The sequence below is a fragment of the Arvicola amphibius genome, chromosome 4 (genome assembly GCF_903992535.2).
Source record: "Arvicola amphibius chromosome 4, mArvAmp1.2, whole genome shotgun sequence".
NCBI classification, from domain to species: Eukaryota; Metazoa; Chordata; class Mammalia; order Rodentia; family Cricetidae; genus Arvicola; species Arvicola amphibius.
The window spans coordinates 158,368,344-158,382,098 of NC_052050.1; positions in this window are offsets into that span (position 1 = coordinate 158,368,344).

The window sequence follows — 13,755 nt, forward strand, 5'->3', positions numbered from 1 at the left end:
GGACACATGGGTAGGGCGACTTAACATAGAGAGGAGACAGAGGGGAAGAGGAAAGGGGCAGGGTTGGGCTGTAGCTATCAGGACGGGAGTGTGGTGGCCTGTTTCTCCCAGCTAAGCTAATGTCGTTGTATGGTCCCACAGCCTTCCAAAACAGTGTCTCCCGCTGGGGACCAAGTGTGAAAACAGATGAGTCTGTGGGGGGTGTTTCATGTCCAAATCATAACAATCACCAAAAGCTAAAAACAAAAAACCTCAAAAGAAAAGAACAACAGCAGAAACAACAACAACAAAAAAGAGGTATATATTTAAGGAGAACTCTTTTTTAAAAAAAAAAATGTTTTGACTAAAATCTATGCTTTTTAAACATGGTAATAAGAATCCTCCCGTCAAAATAAATCTTTATATTAATTGTAACTAATAGAGTCTTAAGTTTAGGAAATAAAAAGACACCGGTGTCTTCCTGCTAGAGAAACACAAACCAGTTTAATTCACCAAATGGAAACCAGATCAAGAGGTCCAGGTCTGTGAAGAGCTGAGAATGGCATCAGGCCATCTAGCCGGTCCCTTTTTGTGGTCCATCACCAGCTTGGCTTCTCAGCCTGCAGTGGCAGAGCTACTTAGCAGATGGTAGAGAGTGGGACTGGGGGTGTGCAGGGACCCCTGGGGGTGTGCAGGGACCCCTGGGGGTGTGCACTGACTGTCATCTATCACTGCTAAGTCTCTTCTGGAGTTGAAAGGGCCTGGGTGTCTTAATGATTCTCATCTGTTGTCACTTTCAGTTTACACAGCAAATGAGGTTACAGGTCTCCCATTATCAGGCCCTGTGTCCTGGAGGTCGCAGGGACAGCAATGACATCCCCTGATGCCACAGGGGAGGCACCTGTCCTCATTATCAGCCCACACTGCCTTTCAACCAATGGCATGTGGACAGCCAGGCTGAGAACCTTCAGTGCTTTTCAAATAGACAGACGTTTAAAGCCTTGAAATGGCTCTCAGAAGCCCATCACGTCTTCATGTAGAAAGTGATTTGGAGTAATTAAATACAGTAGTCAGTGGGACAGAACACAGAAAATTACTAGAATAAATTGAGTTCGTTTTCCCACTTGGAAGAGAAAACAGACACCTTTGGTGATTTGGAGCAGTCTCTTCCAGAAGAGACAATTAACTCCTTTTCTATCTGTTTCTCAAAAAAGATATTTAATGACAGGGTCCCCTGCCTTGCAATTCAACACGGAGCAGTTTGTCAATCACTCGATTTAACGACAGATGTTTGAGTTTTCAGAACAAACTTTAAGAGCGCTACAAACCAGGTGTTCTCAATACTGTTATTTTGAGAGGGAAAAATGTTTATTTTTCACCTTGTCGCAGATGAAAAAATAGTCTGTCAATGGAGCTGATGGGTGGCCCAGAGCACCGGCTTGGAGAAGGATCCCTAACCGAGCTGGCGTTCTGCCCGTGGAAGAAAACCACCCTAAATTTGGGTCTTCTGGAAATTTAGATATCAAATTGACTTTCTTATGACCTCAGGGTTATTCTGAGTCAGTGAAATCTGAGTACCTGTGGTCATCGGAAATGCTAAAAGCTCAGCGATTGAAGCTGTGAGGGCAGCCCGTGATGGACGGCAGAGAAGCCTTTCCATCTTGAGCTCCACAGGCTCCTGCTGTGTCCCCCAGGGTAAAGCAAAAGACTCACCCAGTGTTCCATGATCTGTTTCCCTGACCAGCAAGGAGTCGATGGGGGAAATGTAAAAATCACAGCTGTGACTTAAAAAAAAAACAACAACAAAATTCCAAAATGCATATCCTTTTAACGAACAGGTTGATACCAGGTACAGCTGGCTCCACACTTGGTCCTACCTGTATGGGGTGACACCCGCCCCTTTGCTTTTTCAAAAACTTCTTGTGAAGTTCGCTGAAACTAAATGTCTCTGGTAAAACACAAGAGAGCCAGAGACAGTGAACCCCAGTCCTCACAGCGTCTCACTTGAACTCATTTCTAGTCCCCAATACAGAAAAACAAAAGAAAACAGCACCCAAAAAAAAATCACAAACACACAGAGAAGAAAAAAACCACCTGGGTGTACACTGTCATTTACGGCTTTCATCATCCCCCTGTAATAACCTAGGAGGAAGACACCTCAGGAAAGCTGTTTTAAGGGAGACAACTACATTTAGAAGGCAAAAAGGATCACTTTGACTATTACAAGTAGATTTTTACCATGCTGGAATAGGCTAGGTGATACTGCTCTAAGAACAAGCCCCTCCGAATGTTACTGACTTTAAACAACAAACTCGATGTTCAGTCTTGGGTGTCGGTGATCCTCTGTATCCCGGACAGGTAGAAGCTGATGCCTTGAACACAGCAGGCCTTGTACTCAGGAGGAAAAGTTCTGTTTGACCTTGGACAACCACCTCCACTCAAGAGTTTGCTTTTAAAAATAGAAATAACTATTTTGCTAAAGCAGACATGGTCCCTTATTACGTGGTAAAAGAATAAAATGTGTAGAAGTATTTGCTATGGCGACCGCATGACTTCATTGGCTGGTCGAATTGCAACAGCAACAGGTTGGTGGGACATTTGGGTAAAACAGAAGGTGGGAAACCTCGAGTGGCATCAGCAGTTGGACGCGGGTTTGCTAATTTGCTCCTAAGGAATGTTCATAACCTCGATTCGCTTCTTAAATCTGTGATCTTGATAAAAAAAAAAAAGAATCTAGAGGCTTCTGGGGCTTGGGTTGCAGCTAACCCTTTGGTAAAACATTTGTCCTACCGTACATCCAGCTCTGGTTGCATCCCTAGTTTGTTGGGAGATAGTGGTGAGGGGACAGAGGCTACACATCTGGAGAAAGATGACTTAAAATGGACGCACTGATTTAGAAAATGAACTCTGCTCTTCTGCGGGTCTCCCATTGAGCTAAAATGCTAGAGATGGATTTTCCTCCTCAGAAAATTTAGGAGGGTTCCTTTTGTGTTACTGTTGCCAAAAAGCCAGCATGCCAGGGGGCTCCCTCCCAGCTCCGTGAACTGTGCTCAGCCTCGCAGGCGTGAGAGGCCAGCCCTGCCTGCCATATCATCTATTTTTGTCTCGCTAACTACATCTGTAAAGACACATCATAATTGCAACATAACAGCAGCTTTATGCTCCAACATAATGATTAAAGAATATCAATAATGCAGGCTCCAAGCAGAGCAGACAGCACCATTTCCTTTTCAGACCAGAGGAAGCCAAAAGGAGCTATCAATGAAGACTACAGCCCATCAGCCAGCCTAGAAATCAATAGACTCAGCCATTGCACACACAGCACAATCCATTCAGACCCTCCTGGCCCTTTTACCATCTCCAGGAGTGGGGGAATCCATCTTCCCAAATAGACTTTGATTTTCAGAGCATATTTTAGGGAACCAGACAACAAAACCCTGTTTGCTCAACTGCCGCAATAGTGGAACAGTCTCAGAGAAGTTAGGCACTTGAAGTTTATTTTCTTAGTAGGAAGCAAACCACAGAATAGATAAAACCATTTTATGGCCTACATCTGGTTGGACCATAAAACATATGGTTGTACAGTCAAGAACCTGCAGCTGGGAGTACTGTAAACCCCCGACTCACGAGCGCAACCTCGATAAGCACAGGGCTTGGGGCGAGGCAGCTCCTTAAAGCCTCCTTGGGTATTTACGACGTGTAGACATTGGAACAAGGAGGCTTGCTAATTAATCATGCTTCTTGTTACTGTTCTTCGTTTGGACTGTTTTACTTTGTTCTAGATAGAGTTCTTGTGCCTCCATAAAACTTTCATATTTTATTTTATATGTATGTCAGGATTCTCTTTTCCTTTTTTTTTTAGGTTTACTTTTATTTTTAATTATCTGTATGTCTGTGTATGGGTGTGTGCACATGAATGCAAGCCCCTAATCAGATCCTCCCAGAGCTGGAGTTACAGGGAGCATTGAAACATACCCAGGGTGAGGTGCTAAGGATGGAATTTGGGTCCTCAGCAAGAGCAGACCAGGCTCTTAACCACTGAGCCATCACTCCCGTCCCATATACCAGGACTCTTCATAGACGGTCTCCAGATAAATCCAATGGCCATTCCAAGGCCCGGGGAAAATTTAACCTAGATATTTTCATGTCTGGAAGAGAGTTATTGTGTCAGTGAGTGAAGTCCAGGACACTGGTGATATTGCCATGATGAAGGTGGGCTCCCTAAGAGGGCTCATCAGTGCAAAAGGAAGATCACATCTCTACACCCGGACACTTATTCTCCACATCACCAGGATCTAGTATAAGTCAACAACCAACAACAGGTCATTTTTTTTTATCAAAAAACAAAAACCAAAACCTGGCGGCACACACAAAAAATTATTTCCAGTCTACAACATAAAAAACACGGTATCTGCACAGCACAAAACAGTCATATATACTAACCTTCAGTCTTCTGGAACCCAGGCTAGCCTTGAATTCATCACACAGCTTAGCTTGTCCTTGAACTCTTGATCCTCTTGCATTCATCATCCAAGTGCTGGGATTAAAGGTGTGTACCACCACACTGCTATCTATCCTGCATTCTTAAGAACTATCTTGAATTTGCAGTAAACACAGGAATTAGGGAGGCTCTTAAGTAGCCTTGGCTTGTGACTCTTGTAATAAAGTATCTGGCCTCGTGTCCCCCATCCTGCTTCTTGGAAATGTGGGGGTGTGGTAGGTGTGGAAAGCAGCCAGTCAGAGGTTCTCTTGCACCCCTCTGTTCCACCAAGTTGAGAAGACACAGCTGGCTGAGTCAAGACACAGAGAGATATGGGCTGGGGATGTGTGAGTGAGCAGCGTAAAGGGGTTTCATACTGCAGGAAAACATGGAGTGGAAAGAGAGAAATGGATGTAACATACATGTAAGGTATACTCGAGTGCAGGGAGTCCATGGGGGAAAGAAGAAAAAGCAGTGGTGTGTGGGGGTGTGGGAGGGGATGGGGTAACATAGAGTCAACAGGGATGCTATCAGCTGGAAGATGGTCGGGGACTTGAGCGATGATTTGAAGAGAGCAAAGGATGGAGCTATAGACACTTGTCTGAGAACATCCTCGCAGGAGACACAGTGGCTATAAAAATCCTTCAGGTGCGTGTGCGTCTGGCTGTCTGTGGACAATAAGAAAGGGGATGTGGAGCAAACAGTGAGGTAGGAGCCACCTGTGCAAAGAAAGACCAGGTTGGTGTATGTGAGAATAACACAGGATAGTGCAGGACCTTACAGGCATCATAAGCACTTGGACAACTGGTATACCCATGGATAGTGTAGAACAGTGCAGGACCTCATAGGCGTTGCAAATGCTTGAGTGTTTGTTTCTAATAGTATAGAAATCTTTGATGAATTTCTTATGAGTGATGTGAACCCACTTAGCTTTGGAAGATGTCCTTCAGGCTGTTGAGTTACAGAAACTCAAGGGTTAAAACAAGTCAAGTTATCTGGCTGCCAGGTCAGGCACCTAGTCTGTGGGAGAGGGGAGGATGGGGTCAGGGTAAGGTTGTGGTGCCTGGGAAAACATTGGGTTTTTGATATATTTTGAAGATAGAACAGTAAGATTTTCTATGTAACTGGATGATAGAGGGTAAGAGCCAGAAAGAGAGAGAGAGACAGAGACAGAGACACAGAGAGACACAGAAACACAGAGAGAGAGTGCCAGAGAGAGACAATCAAGTAACCCATTGACTTCTGGAGGTAGGAGACTGTTGCTATAACCAGTGGTTAGGGTCTGCATGATGGTTTCCAGGCCTTGACACCTTATTCAAGGATGCCTCACTACCTCCAGCTGGGACATAAATATCAACTCTAGAACAAACTTCGGGGTAGGCGATAGAACAAAGAGGCAGAAGGCAGTATGTAGATCACTGGTCAAGAGTTTGCCTTGCATGCACAAGGCCCTGGATTCAATCCACAAAACTGGAAAACCAAAACCAAAACCAAACTAAACCAATCAAACAAATTGCTAAAGAAGTCTGGGAAGACAGTTCTCAGTCAATAACATATTTGCTGTGTAAACTTGAAGACCTAGGTTCAGTTTCTAAGACCACATTTCAAAAGTCAGGCATGGGTTGTGCTCACTTGTAATCCCAGCGTGAGGAGTGTCCTTAGGTAGGTATCTGGCACTCCATGGTGAACTCCGAGTCAATGAGAGACCCTTTCTCACCAAACATAGTGGTCAGCACCCAGGGACCAAGGACAACCAAGGTTGTTCTCTGATCTCCACCGTCTCATGCACACGTAAACTCATGCACCTGCAAACACGTGCACCTACGCACACATTAACGTGCACACACAATGCAAATGATGGATAAATAGTTTGCTAGTTATCCAGGACCTTTAGTGAGTTAGTTCTCTTTCAATGTATTCCAAAGTTGAATATAAGTAGCTTTCCTAAATCATTTGGAAGTGGTCCTCAGATATAACAAGCATGCAAGAGAAGTGGACAAGGTGCAATTGGATCTAAATTAGTCCTCCAGAATTCATGTGCAGATGGACATATCAGCACCCTGCATGTCTGCAGAGGAAGGAAACTACCCAGGTAGATTTCTCTGACAGTGCCGATTCACACCCAACTCATCCATGTCCTTGCTGGTTAGAAAAAAAAAGACTGTTTTGTCAGAGGCAAACAGATATCTCAGTAGGAGAGTGAAGGGTGAGAAGAGGTTGTTTGTTTCCATTTAGCCTCCCTGGGCCCCAATCTGTAGGAGTTAGCCTCCGGTGTCACAGCAAGGCCACATCTTGGATCAGAGGGAGGCAGTTGGGATGGAGAATGGAATGGAGAACCCACCTGAGGGGGAAAGATGGAGAACCAGGGCTATTCCTGAAAACTGTGAAGAATGCTTCAAAGCACCAGAAGAAAGATAAAGCTTACATTCCTAGATAGAAGATGGATAACATTCCTGACATCTAAAATGACTGGGAAATGCCAGAAGGCAGAACAGGCCTCCCAAACAGTCCGTTCTACTGGCCAATGGGAATTTCTGTCAAAATACCAGGCTTGCATCCCAAGGCTAGTAGCTCTGCCTAGCATGGAGAATTTAGCCCACACTGGGCAGTATCTGTCAGGCACTGTAACCAAATAACATGGAAATTCCACAAAGAGATATGGAGGGAGTCATGTCCCTATGGACTCAATGGGGTCCAAATCACAGATTCTGTTCATTGGGGGAGAAAAACTCTAAAATAAGTCTTCCATGTGGTCAGCACAAATGGCTGCTGGGGGTGTCCTCCCCTGGCCAGCATCCATAGCCCTAAGTGTTCAAGAAGTTGAGTTGTGAGCTTAACAAGGGTCTGTTAGGGCTGCTTATGCAGTTTTATTAGCTATTGAGATCACGTGGCTTAATCACACGGAAAGTGGAGCAGTGAGGCCTGATTGTGAGAAAGTGGTTGTTCCTGTGAGATTACCACATGCATTGGGCAATAGCAAAAGACAAACAACTACAACCAAAAAACAAAAACTGCTGTGGAAGAGAAGGCTCCTAAACACGCAGAGATGTAAATCGAAGGAGGATCTGCCAGTCAGATTGTAGTTACTGATGCCTTTTTAAAACAAATGAACCTTTAAAATGTGTGTGGTTTGGGGAGCTGAATTGTGTGTCCTATCAATACATATTGAAATCCCAACCTGAGTACCTCAGTATGTAACTGTATCCAAATACGGGTAATTAGGCAAAGAGGTAATTAAATTAAGGTTATAGTTAACCAATATGATTGCTGTCCATTTACGGAGACAAAGAAACCCCAAGCTACATTCACACACAGATAAAAAGACTTGGTCGAGAGGCAGCCAGGGTAGGGGGCAGCCATCTGTAGTCCAAGGACAGAGGCCTCAGAAGGAACTGACTTTGCTGCCACTCTGATCTGCATGCCCAGCTGAACTGGTAGAAAATTAATTTCTGCTCTTTAATCTGTGCTGCCCCTGGTATTTGCTATGGCAGCTGAACAGTCTAACGAATTCTGTGTTATTGGGAGAATTATGCAAACAAACAAGACAAAAATGCCAGTTACAGAACCCAGCTCAGAAATTTGGTGAACAGGTTTAAGTGCTAGAGTTAATATTTGAAGTCCATTTACAATCACATCTGGGGGTGCACACCTGTAATCCTTGCACTTAGAGGCTGAGACAAGAGAATGCCTGGCTCTAGACAAGGCTTGGCAACCTTGGGAGATCAAGTCTAAAACAAAACCAGAAAAACAAACAAACAAACATAAACAACCAAAAAGCCAGATGTGGCACAACTTATTTATAAACTGAGGCTGAGGCAGGAGGATTCCCACAAGTCCAGACTAGCTTAGATTGCACAATAAGAGCTTGTGATTTCAAACAAAATAGAACAAAACAAAACAAACAAAGAGATCTAGCTACCATTTCTTAGATCTGCTAGCTTAGATTTGTGCTGGGAAATTTCTCTTCCAATCTAGTGCCTAGGATAGAAGGTGTCTGCTGTGTTTGGGATCACTCTCTCACTCATTTACAAACATTTTGTTAATGATCTTTATGTTTCGTGGCACTGGCAGTGATACACTCACATCACATGACAGAGTCACAGATGATATCAGAGTTAACTGTGGTTAACTGTTAACACATCAGTACTAAAGGATGTGAGCTGGACTACGGGACCCTCATGGAGCATGAAGAACTGGCCATGGAGCTGTGACTATTTTGGTTGATATGGTCTTTTGAGTTGGTGACTGATATCTGAAGATAAGATTTGAACCCATGGAAACAGTAGGTAGGTTACTCTACATGGAAAGGTGGCTCTGCAAAAAGGCCCTGAACTTGGAGCTATCACAGGCTATGAAGGGGGGAGGCCTCATGATCTCTGATATTGGGGTTCACAGGTGCTCCTTTTGTGGCTCTGCCCAGGGCCTCCACCCTGGCTGGCTTCTGCTACCCACCTTCACTTTGTACTTGGGAATGGACTGTGCTGTCCTCACAGAGGAGGTGCTTGGTCACCTCTCTGTGCAGCTTGGTGCCACCTCCCCGTGAGAGCTCACCTCAGGCTGTGTGGGGAAATGTTTAGTAAATCATGAACACTGCACTTAAAACACCCAGGTTTGTGATCTGACAGTTCTTCAGACCAGAAGCCTGACCCAGTCACACTGGATTCGAATCCAAATGTCACTTAGGCCTCCTTCTCCCGGGAGGCCCCAGGGGACCATCTCCTTATTTGCTTGCTCACATTAGTCCCCTGCTAACAGCGCCTAAGGCCACTTCCTCTGTCTGGCCAGGAAGATCAGGCAAGGTCTTCATTCAGACCACTGACCCTTCCCTCCGCCAGCATGGTCCTCAGGCTCCTATAACCTTCATGTCCCCCCTTCCACAAAGTTCCCTGGACGTTAGGTGTAGTAGTTGTGTTATAGATGTTCCGTGTGGGGCTGGGAACCCACAGTCACTTATTCTTTGCGTTTTGACCAATGTAGATTTTTATAATAATGTCTGTTTGTTGCAAAAAGGAAACTTCTCTGATGAGATGAGGGCTGCACTTACGATGGGTGTAAGATTCAGTGTTCAGTGTTGGAAGCTATCTTACTTTGCTAATACGGCAGTGGAAGGTTCTCTTCCAGGGTCCACTGCTTCTCCAGCCACAGGCTTTTGGGTAGGTTCACAGCTTTTGGCTGCCCGCAAGACACAGGAGCCCCGATTACACCACTGTGGGTGTCATAGGGTGTCCCTGGACACATCACTGTTCTGGTTTTCAGTCTGTGAAGATGGGAAGAACCCTTGGCATCTTGCATAACCTCTTCTGACATCATGAGAGACAGTCCCCAAAGAGGAGGCTTCCAGGTCAATTCTAGCTTGATGTCTCCAAGTCCTATAACCAAGGTATGTGGTTTACAGCAACAGGGTCTTATTTTCATGTCCTGGCAGGCAACTGAGAGCAATAGCAATAGCCTATGCTGTTTTTTAGGGGGTGTCTTTTGGACTCCCCACACCAACCCACAACAGGAAGGGAAATAATTTCTGCTTGGCCATAAGATTCTTATGAGATAGCCCATGGCTCCTGGAAGGATTAGCTCACTATGTGGATTAACTGCATTAAAATTATATGTGTGTATATGTGTGCTCATTATATATTATTAATGCATTTTAAAATAAGCTGAAAAATAGGTTTCCCCATTTTGTAAGGGCTGTTATTGCTGTACTGTGTCTACTAGGTCACCTAGGACATTTTGTCTCACAGGTGCTCTTATTTGTATCCCCATCCTTGCTCCCCTTTGCCATGCGCACAGTTCTAGAGGATTGGTGTGTGAGCATTGTGGAGTGACAGATTCTGTCTGCATTCGAGACCTCACCTGCATTCCTGTCAGACCCCAGTGCTCTCCTCTCCCACCGCCGCCTCTCTGTCTCTCTGTCTCTTTCTGTCTTTCTCTCTCCGCAGAGGCTCCTCCTGCTTTATTTGCAAGCTGCCTGCTCAGCTTCTCCTTCCGATGACTTCACGCCCATCTCAGCTATGTTGCTACTCAGTTATGGTGCAACGCCTCTGCACCCAGGTGTTTCATATCCCTCACCACCTCAAAATTCCACAGAGATAGTCGATTTTTCAAATTTTATAGGCAATCGTCTAAAAAACAAAATACCTCTTTCGAGGGTGCAGGGTTAGCTGCTGACCTCCGTACCCTGTCGATTGAACCCATTGGCTTCACTTTTACGTATCCTTCAGTGTCTCTAGATGGATTGGCAAGGGATGCAGGGTAGCTGTAGAGAGGGAGAAAAATCGTTCAGGGAGATAAACGGCACCTGGTCTTTGAAATGGCGACTTGGTCTTCACGTCTCAAATTGAAACCCTGTCTTCCCGTCAACATGCCAAACTCCCCACTGTCTCAAGATCTTTGCAGGAAATAAAACAAGACCAAGGAAACGTGTTGGGATAGCTTTCACCTCACAGGGAAGGACACAGCTTACTCTTTAGCTAGACATGAGTAACTATGGCCTGGGGATACAGATTCAGATTGTCTCCAAATACCTGACTTCAAAAATGTGGCAATGATTTCATGACGTTTTCCTAGTAGGTATAGAACAAAAAGCCGAGCGGGATATCTTTCAGATACCTTGGTGAAGACATCAGGGAGGCGGGATGTAGCAAAGCGGGGAGTATCTGCCTTAGTGTTGGATGTTATCTGGTGACGGTCTTAGCTTTCGAGTTGGTGGAAGGCAGTGGTTTGCCAAGTCAATACATTTCCAAGGTTTTACCTGAGAGTCACGGGACACAGAACTGGGCAATGGATGTCTATTGATCCTCCAAAGATAGCCCATGATAATTTGACTCTTCATCTACACCACTGCAATATTCCACAGTCATGACATCTAATCCGTCTGCCCTTTCTGGATGTTTTCTGGGAGTTTCCATTCCCAACAATCATATAGAAGGAAATGTGTGGCTCTCATCCAGGCTGTGCTAGGCTGAAAACACAGCTCAGCAGTCAGGAGCCCTAGCTGATCTTCCACGGGTCCCAGGTTCAATTCCCAGCTCTGGCACTGCAGTTTACAGCTGCCTGTAACTGCAGTTCCAGGATAGTTGGCACCTTTCTCTGCCCTCTGTGGGCACCTCATGCCTGTGATGCAGGCAAAAGACGCACACACACAAGAGAGATAAGTCTAAAAAGATGCTTCCTTCTTTTTCTTTTTAATGAAAAGTGTTTTATAGACTATATATATTCTGATCTGCCTACACTGGTCACAATTTTCTCCTAGCCCAACTCCTCCTACATCTTCTCCACATTCTCACCCACCCAACTCTTCACCCTTTCCTTTTCCTTTTATTTAAAAAGCAAACAAAACCAGCAAGAAACACATACACACACCCAAAAAAGCCCCCACAAAACCCACAAAAAAAATGGAAGCCTAAATGCACGCGTATAAGACTATAAAACACACAAACAAAGCAGAGTGAGATAAATTGTATACGAAAACACCATCGAGTGAGTTTTGTGTTGGCCAAATGCTTTTCTGACTGAGTGCTCCAAAGTCTCCTGTTCTTTACCCATTGTCCAGTTGTGGACAAGGAAATGTTTCTCTGGTGTTGGCCGAAAGAGACACTGATGTATAGGCATAGCACTATGTCCTTAGGAGTCATTTTATTGCTATGTTCTCTCAGTGGAACAATAGTATTTGGTTTTCCCCTAGGCATACAACCTATCCAGCCTTGGGTTCTTGGTCATCCACGCAGTGTTTTAGAAGCACCTTTGAAATTATTTGTAAGGTTGGCTTAGTTGACATCTGAGATGGGTTGGACTTTCCCCTTCTTCATACAGTCCAAAGAGAGCAGCATCCCTCCATTGGCCCTGGGGACACATTGACATTGTCCCCTCTCTTTGCAAGGCTGTCATGTTGTCCTTAATGCCCTCGGAACTTACCAGCAGGCCATGGCTCTTGCATCCCTGTCTTTGTTGGGAGAGCCTGATGAAGGTGGAAGCGATCAGTATCCCAAGGACACATGGACCACTAGCATCCTCCCAGGGGTGTGTGCGCCACAAGAAAAAAAAAGTGAGTGCTGATGGATCTTCTGAAGCCGAGCCCTCCTCTCCGCACACATTCCCTGACCTTCAAAGAAGGTTCCGGCTTTGATTTTGCAGGGGAGAGGTATAGAGTCAGAGGTTTTCTCCGTCGCTTTCAACACTACCGTCATGAAAAGGGTCTGCCAGCCCAGATGTTGAATGTCTTTTAAGGGCCGCTTCCCTGAAAATAATCAACAGAAATGAAGTAAATAAAAAAGTTGGTACTGACCCTTTCAGGTTGTTTTGAAGCAGACCAGCTTCTTAAGGACATAAAAACACCTGTACGCTGCGGCGCACACCTTCAAAACACAGACGCGACATGAGCCCCCACGAGAAAGTGGATCATTGACAATGACAGCACGTGGAGCTCCTCCCGCATTTACCCTGTCACCGGCTCGCTAATTGCTAGGAAGTCGGAGATGCAAACAAGATCAATGCCCATCCACTTCCAGCAAAAGCGACAAAAACCAGCTTATCAATAAACTGCCGGCAAAGCCCGCGAGGAAAGCAAATGAAATGCAGATCTGACAAATTAGCCCGGAGCTCCGCGCACAGTGGGATCTCTTCAGGCATTTAGCCCTGCGCACAGTGGGATCACTTCAGGCATTTAGTCCTGCCACTTGCCCAGATGAAATCCTACTGGGAGTAACTGCTGCTTCAGCCCCGGCTGGCAGGGACTCATGAAAGGAACTCACCGACAGCACAGAATTCACAGCCTTCGCTTTCAAAGCTGCAGTTTGAAAAATAAATTTGTGTGTTAAACATTAAGATGAAGTTTAATACCCACTTGTTAGAGTCCTTTGAAGGGGGAAAATAGGATACTTTGTTCTGGGACAGATCACTGGCTTGAATCTGGCAGCACTTTTATCACGCTTCCTTTGAAAGATGTTTCTGACTTAACACTTGACCCCTCGGAGAAGATAAAAGTCCTATATTCTATTGACAAAAATGTGTGTTTGTGCAAATTAAATACACCCTCTTTAATCACAAAAACAGAGCTCAGTGGCTTCGAAAGTCTATGGTTTAAAGCAAAGTTTAAAAACGCAAGCTCCCCGCCCAACATTAATAAACATGTTTATAGGTGCATTACATAGGTGTGATATGTATACTAATAGCTTATTACATATTGTGGTTTATTTAGAATTTTCAGGATGATACATAAATCGTTCTGAATATATAGTCATGCTTTATTTGTTGGGGAGCAAGGAGACAGAGAGGACAAAACCATGTCATTAAGACAAAAA